At 39.7% G+C, this 8,468-nt stretch overlaps 1 protein-coding gene across 5 annotated transcripts in view; it reads right to left on the bottom strand.

The window, feature by feature from the left end:
- LOC116672929 (kinesin-like protein KIF21A) overlaps nt 1-8,468 on the bottom strand; it is a 65,828-nt gene that overhangs the window by 5,134 nt on the left and 52,226 nt on the right. The gene's annotated exons all lie outside the window — the stretch shown is intronic.

The raw sequence follows: 8,468 nt of genomic DNA, 5'->3' as shown, positions 1-8,468 counted from the left end.
TGTGTGTGTGTGTGTGTGTGTGTGTGCGCGTGCGTGTTCCTGTCTTTTTCTCTCTGCCATCAGCTGCCATCTCCTTCCCATCTTTCTGCCTGTCTCTCACTCTTTCACTTTTGTTGACTCCTGCTGCAGCTCATTTAAAATTCCGCGCTTCACATTTACTGGCATGGAAGTAGGCCTAATGATGAGACAACCATCAATAAAATAGAACACAGTTTGTCATGAAAAGTATTTCCTCTGTGAGTGTGTGTGTGTGTGTGCGCGCGCGCGCACCCTCAATACTCTCATTTACTATCAGTTGAATTCAAGAGTGGGTTGTTAGCATAAAACATACCTTACTGCTCACTCCTTTCATGGCCGGATTAGCCTAGCTGTTACGTTGCTGGCATAACTGGACTGGGCAAAACTTGTAAATGTCTGTTTGCAGACCTCCAAACAGAAACATCTCCACTATACTGTTGATATATGTTTCCCCTGCTTCTAGCATTGCTTTCTACGAACAAGCCTGTCAGAAGAAGGTAGTTTTCATGACAGCACAGGGAGATATCCTCCCGCTAACTAGCCAGTCGCTACATGAGCCAAATAAAACAGCTCAATGCTTCATACACACACTTGTCACAGTGTAGAAAAAGCACATTCCTATTGCCAGATGAGTGACAACATTGCTTGGCTCGTTATTTGTAACCGGTGTAGCAGGAAAACATTGTAAAATTAGCAATTTAAGCTAGTTATCTAACTTGAAGCTAAATGCTGCACTCGTAACTCCACAAAGCATCCAAGCACAAGGATTTGTGGAGCCAACGAGTAAAAGGTTCTCTGCTTCCCCCGTCCAGAGAATTAGGCCCACCCATGAGAGAGAGACATCATGGCTTTTGAATGAGCAAAGTCCGCCCCCCTAGCATGGTAAAGAAATGGCACATCCTAAGGAAAGCTCATTGTGGGACTGGCTCTAGTGGCTGTAATTCTGCACCAAGGCTGAATTTTGGGAAAGAGACTTTAGATAATGGTATTAAGGGACCACTTAGGTCTATATAAAAGCATCTAAAGAGCAACATGTCATGGGACCTTTAATATATAATAAGTAAACCTAAGTCACCTAACACACAACTACAATAATTTAACAATAAATAACAATTACACTATTACCAAGTAACAACAAAATAAGTGTTGACTTGGCATGCTAGCCAGAAGCCTACATTTACGGTTCCAAGCTAACAGTAGACTACAGAGAAAGTGTGATATTTTTATGTGTGTTTTGGACTTAACATTGTTATTATTAGTATAATAAGTATTTGCATCTCTCTCTTTTTCTCTCACCGTGCTTCGAGGATAAGCATCTGATTTAATTAACAGGAAGGGAGCCCCTCCGCTGGCAGAGAACAAAATGACAGCATTATGAATGCGAAGGGATAAGGAGAGTCACACTATGAGGACATTGTGTGTGTGTGTGTGTGTGTGTGTGTATGTTTCCAAAAGAGACCTACAGTATGTTGTTTTGTTCAAGGTTTGTGTGTCTGTGGATAGTTTGTCTGAAACAGAAAACAGTCCTCCTTATTTTACTGTATGTGTTCTGATCTAACTGACCAGTTTCCTGTGTTTCTGTTGGTTTTTCCCTCTCAGTCTTTCCCTGTGTCTCCTCCCCTGTGTGGTGTGTGGTAGGTGTGTGAGTGTGACCTCATCTCCAGGGGCGTGGGGCTGCAGGCATTGTCAGGCCCACCTGGCTTCTATAACAATCAACAGCAGTACAAGAAACCCAGCTCTCCAGTCGCTCTTCACCAGATTGTTTCCACTCACTATGTGGTGAACTCCTCAGGACTTCATTCTCAGTCACTTGTGAGAAACTTAGTTTTGGAAATTGTTGTACTGCTAAATCTAACCTTGTCTCTCACATCTGCGGCACTTGCCTAAACTCATCCACTGCGGTTACCTGCCACGCTCCCTCTCCACCTGTAAACCTCCGCTTCCATCAGGACTGTCACCTCACCACCTTCCATTCACCCTCAGACTTACTACAACCAAGAGTCAATAAACTACTTTTAACATTGAGTCTGTGTTCTGAATCTGCTTCCGGGGTCCACACTAGAGCGAACCATAACGCTAATGAGTTTTTTTTCCTGAAAATTAAACAGAAGAAGGATTTTATTGTTAGAATTTCAGCTTTCTTAAAGGTTTTGCATCAAAGCTAACTGCCTCTTCTTACATTACATGTTGCCATATTAGCACATCGCTAGTATCCCACACTACTTCAACGCTTGCTATAGTCTACATACTGTAAGTGTGTGTGTGTGTGTGTGTGTGTGTATGTGTGTGTGTGTGCATTTTGTTTGGATCATGGAGTCATAGGATCTTAAAATGACGCATCTCAGTATTAGTCAGTGTGTTTACCACGTCTCTAAATATAGCTGTCTTACACGCACACACATGCACCGACTGCCCTGGGTTGGATTTTGGTGGTTGCGGACAAAAATGAATGGACACACACATACGCCTATACAGTGTACAGATAGAAGCCATTTGTGTGAGCAAGCATCACATCATCGCCCCCTGACTGGCTTAACCTCTTTCTACAGTGCCTCCTGGTGTGTGGACGACGTCTACAATGTGTTTACATGTTAAACAAGTTTCTCATTTACCAAAACTAAGGCCTCTTTTATACAAATGTGGGTCTTAAAATGATCAGAAATTTAAAAGCTCCTAATGTGGGAATTCTGATTGTAGAAGTTTATATATTAATAATATTGGAAAGCACATTTTAGCTGTTTGGATAGGTTTGGCACACAGAACACAGCAGAGGTACACTCCTTACTATTGCCCTGTAAAACTATAGTGTTTTGACACATCAACCGGAAATTCTTTACACATGGATAATAAGTGTCAGAACCAGAAAATGTAAAGTGTAAAAACTTTTCTAATTCATTTTGTAAAACGCACTGTTCACTGTAAAACAAGTCAGAGTAGTGTTTACCGTCCTATATTTCCTTGAAGAGCAATAAATGAAGTAATTGATGCTTACACATTTTGTGTCCTCATCATTTACAGTTCTGTGACGTTCACATGAGAAGTTCATAACCATTAAAGAGAGGTGTGTAAATTCGAAAATTGGCAGAAAGGGGTTAAAGATGCATGTACACAACACACTCACACACACACATTTGTAAGTCAATGCCGAAAGAATGGTAATTCCCAACTAATCATAATTCAGCTACTGAATCCCTAAACATGCAGAAAACATGAAGCCATTTGTTACCAATAAATTGCTGCATAATTATTGCACACAACCACGATTGCTATCGTGGTTGTTCTCATGCATGCTATCACATTCAACATCATATACATCATAGACCCACCTACAACCAGTACATCCACAACTAATATTTGTATGTTCATAATGTACAATGTTTTATGAACTAAGTATTTTTTTTGCCCTTTTACACACTGTTGAAGTTATGCTTGATTTGATAAATTGGGATTTCAAAAAGGGGAAAAGTGATATTTCCTATACATTTTTATGTATAAGTTTGATCTGAACTGTATTTACTTCTACATCTAACTCTTTATTAAACAAAAACAGAAAGAAATCCAGGCACATTATTACATTCTACATTTAAAAATGTATGTTTTAGATGAGAAAATAATGTTACCACTCTGTCGATCATCAGTATGTTTTAATTTAGACGTTTTGCAATAAATGATGAAGCGATCTGGTGGAGAAAAAAACTAAATTTTGCTTCCTTTTTTTAGATCACTTTTTTTCCCAGTTTAACCAACCTTAGAATTTAAATCTAGTATTGGCTCTCATTTGATAGTGCTGTTGTGGAAGGTAGGAAAATAGCCTGTTTATTTGAATCACCCATTGCAAACTGGGGAAATGCAGCAACAAAATGTTATATATGGGAACACGCTTCATTTGGACACGTGGCTCGACAAAAATGGTGTGAAATATGTTGAGCTTAATGCTAAATGCTTATGTATTAGCATGCTAACATGGAAACAGCTAACAAGCCAATGTTTAGCAGGACATTTTACCATGTCCACCATCTTAGTTTAGCGTGTTAGCATGCTAACACTTACTAATTTGAACCACACAGACAGTATAGCCTACAGTTGAGGCAGATGGAATGTGTTTGGCACGGATATTATGATCATGAATGATTGGACATTTACAAAATGTCACGGCAGTTTATTCAATAGTCAAGACATTTCAATCTGGAGCAAAGTGGTGGAACGACAGAACAGAATCGCCATCCCTAGATCAGCGCCGCTAGTGTGGCTAAAGATCTCGGTCACATAAGTTACAGATGCGTCCTAGACCTAGCTACTAGATTGGTCTATCTAATTTAGAGAACATTGAGCCAGATCTGACTTGTGACAATACTTGTGAGAGCATGGTGAAGAAACAAATATCCTATCTTTCCCTCTGTGCTTAGCCACAACTAAATTCCCTATTGTGTTGAAGTCCCAGGTAGTTAGGAGCTCTCATGTTCTCATTTACTCTGCACTACACAGAGTTCAACTGGAGAGCTCGCCTGCTTTAATAGTCACGGAGCCACTTGACATCCCTGCATTTTCATAGAGATTATTCAGTGTGGAGAGCTTCCTTCTGTCAAATATATACAAGAGCACACACTTGACCCTCTCACCATGGCTGTCACTATCAGCTAATGTCTCTCCCTGTTATTTCCCACCCGTTCACTGCTTGGAGTTGATCTCCACCACCATCTCTTCTCTCTTTGTTGGGACAGAAAAGCTCAAACTGATTCAGTAAATGAAATTTCTTCAAAGGCACTGCCCTCTAATTTCCTGCTAAAATGCTTTTACCGATATATTAGAAATGTTGTTCTTCCCCATCTGTTTTGCCTGATAACTGAGATCCGCTGAGAAGGGACAAGGTTGATTTCTGCAGCTGCATTAAGAGACCAAGCAGCAGTATCACGGCTCATCAGTCCCGGTCATAAAGCAGCAGCGCTGGTATTTTTAGCCGGAGGATTCACTCTTTGGGCGCTCAGAGATGGGAGCCGGGTTGGTGAATATTGACCCTGTCCTCCTGAGCCTCATTTCCCGCTCAGAAAAAAATTCTTTAACTGCCACTTGGTTGTCTCTGCGTGTCTTCCGCCAAACCTTATCTATTTCCTTTTTCCATGTTTCTGTTTCTACCTCAGCCATGTCTTCTCCCACAAATTCTGTCTTTGAGTGTGTTTCCCTGTGACTGTCAAAGAAATGCAAATTAAAAGTGTTTTTTCCACAGCAGGTTGAAGCAAATAGATTTTGAATGTCAGAAAACATAAAATGCTTGCTCCCAATGATGCTCATATGTATTTCATGATTTTATCCAAAGGTAAAAACTATACAATGTTCAGTAAAAGTTTCTAATGCACCAACTAATGGCCGAAAAATAATGGGAATATAATACAGAAAAAATGGTCCAAAGCATAGAGTGGCTCATTATGTATTTGACGAATCAATTTCTCTCACCATTTCATCTAATTTTTTGGCACCAGTATTGAAAGGAGCCTGGCAAGCACACACACGCACACACACACACACACACACCCACACACATGGCTAAATCTCATCCAAGGCCGATTCACATAGAAATGAACCTGTATTGATTTGAATCCCTTAGTAAATAAAAAGCACATGCAGCTGTTCAAATCCTATTACTCAAACGGATTAATCTGGGAAACAAGAGCATCCGGAGTAAGCAGACACACATTACCAATCAATGTGTTCACTGAACAGATTAGAAGAGGATATATTATCTGAACTGTATATCATTTTGCTACAGTTAAAGTGAAAGTGGAACTCTCAGCCCACACTTTCTGTCTGAGAAGTCATTGATTGATTGATTTCTTGTGGAACTTGATCATCTGGTTCGTACACTAATGTGCCAGGATTCGATTTTTCACCATAGCAAGTTAAATCTTTAACTTCATCGCAAGTGGGGTCGGCTATCGTTTGGATTTTTACGATTCCGAGGCCAAACCGGTACTTTTAAAACGATTCCGATTCCTAAACCAATTCTTGAAAAACTGAAAAATGACATCAAAGAAAGGCTCTGTTATAGAGTTTTTTAAACAGAAAACTATTTAAATTGAGATTAGATTAGATAGAGTAGATTATACTTTATTCATTGCACAGTGGGGAAATTCCCTTGTTACAGCAGCAGCGGTCTCCTACAGTAAAAGCAAAAAAACAAAAAACGAACAAGGAAACAAATATAAATACAGATAATAAAGATATGCAGAGAGTCTGTGGAGTAAATGAAAAACAGGAACAGAAACTACAACATTATAATGTAGTGCAGGTGTTGTAGAGTCTGACAGTGGCCGGGATGAACGACTTGCGGTACCTCTCCTTCTTCCACCGTGGGTGTACCAGTTTCTTTGCTGAAGGAGCTGCTCAGGGACCCCACAGTAACAATATATTAACATTTTAAAGTACTTTAATAAATAATAAGTAAACCTAAGTCACCTAACACATAACTACAATAATTTAACAATAAATAACAGTTACACTATTAACAAGGAAAAACAAAATAAATGTTGAGTTGGTAGTCTAACCATAGCCCAGAGGGAAAGGATGGCATATTCAAAGTAGCCTACATTTACGGTAGCAAGCTAACGGTAGAATACAGAGAAAGCGTGATATTTTTACGTGTGTTTCGGAGCGACAGAGGGAAATATCCCTTTAGGAACAAAATGGTTTTGGTACCCAACCCTAGGTGCTGGATTTTAACCTTTGGACAGAGCCCGGGCTAGCCCGGGGCTTCCCCCTGCTTCCAGTCACTGTCCTATGCTAGGCTAACCAACTGCTAGCTGTAGCTTCATAATTAGCGTAGCATCATCCAAGTGGTATTGGTATTTCTTTTCTAACTCTCAACGAGAAACCAAATTCAGGTCACATGTAGACTTTTAAATTTTGGAGATACACAAATAGTAAAGTGAGACATTGCTGAACATCTATCTATCCCATGATAGTTCACGAATCAGAATACGTTATTGATCCCCTGAAGGAAATGATGTAGGGGAGAGCCGGGACGATTGAAACGCGGGACGGATGAAACATTCCAGTTTCTCCGAGTGCGATGATGATAGACAGACTTCCTTATTCTGAACATAGAGCATGTTAACCTCCACCTACAGCCAATATCTTCCTTGTATTTCCTTTCATCACGGAGTACAGCCGATAAACGCGTTTTGATGGTCAATAAACTTCATTAGCGGTCACATTTTTTCGATTATTCACAGGGTTTTTCATTTAAAGGTTTGACTACATGCTTATTTAGTAGACCAGTTAGTGTTCTCCACAATCCCAGACTTTCATATTTCGTGCTTGTTTACATAAAAGCAACAGGCTATAATGGCATATGTCTATGTCGGGACGGATGAACCAGCTGTTCAACTGTCCCCGACCTGGCTGGAACTCCATGCATTTATAAATGCACAAATGTCTGTTTCGTACAATTAGGTATGGTGGTGAGACATGGAATAGCAGTTTTAGAAGATGAAAATATATTTCAGCCCACCAGGTAGGGGGGGTTGAGTTTTCCCATGTTATCCTATGGAGACTGACGGGTTGGGGCGCGTTATTTGTGATCCATTAGTCTACCCATGGTAAAACCTAGTGAAATTACATTTTCTGCAATAGAACATGATATAAATAGAAAAACTTACTGTTCTAGCTATAAAAATAGCACAATCATCCACAGTGCTGATGATATTTCAATAACCGCTTCATACCCGCTTCAGGATGACGGGAATTAGTTGTTAACAGACATTCACAAAGACGCGTAGTCCTGCACCAATCTAACTATAATAACACCTTTGGAAGTACCATCCATGATAACATAAATATTAAAGTTGTTGGAAGATTATATGGCTTATACTGCATGTTTCATTCGTCCCGCATGCTGTTTCATTCGTCCCGTCCAGAGGGACGGATGAAACATTACGCACGTCCCACTTTTGCTGTAATACCTCCTGAACGGTTTTGTTCAAAGCTGAACATGCAACTGTATTTGACAGATGACAGGTGTAGGTTGCTGGTTACAAAATATCAGCTTTCAGTGTGATTCGACCGCTTTGTAAATTACGTTTAATTAAAAAGTGTTTCAACTGTCCCGGCTCTCCCCTAGTTCCAGTTGCTCACAGTCAGATTCAAGGTAAAATAAGAGTAAGAAAGAGCAAGTCAACATGTGTATAAAGTAAGTAAAGTAACATAGCTACAATAATAAAATAAAACGTTAAGTAGAAGTGAGATTAGGTTACAAGTATGACAAGTTAAAAAGATTGTTTCAAATAAATAAATAATATATGTATATTACTGCATACTGTATATACACACGTGTATGTATATATGTAAGCATTTAAACAAACAAGTAAGTAGTAAGTTAGTTAGCTACCTAGTACATTAGGCTACTGATGTGATCCTCTCTCTCTCTCTCTCTCTCTCTCTCTCTCTCTCTCTCTCTC

Source organism: Etheostoma spectabile, chromosome 23 (assembly GCF_008692095.1).
Source record: "Etheostoma spectabile isolate EspeVRDwgs_2016 chromosome 23, UIUC_Espe_1.0, whole genome shotgun sequence".
Taxonomy (NCBI): domain Eukaryota; kingdom Metazoa; phylum Chordata; class Actinopteri; order Perciformes; family Percidae; genus Etheostoma; species Etheostoma spectabile.
Note: the sequence above shows the minus strand (reverse complement) of the source record. Positions and strands in the feature narration are given on the sequence as shown.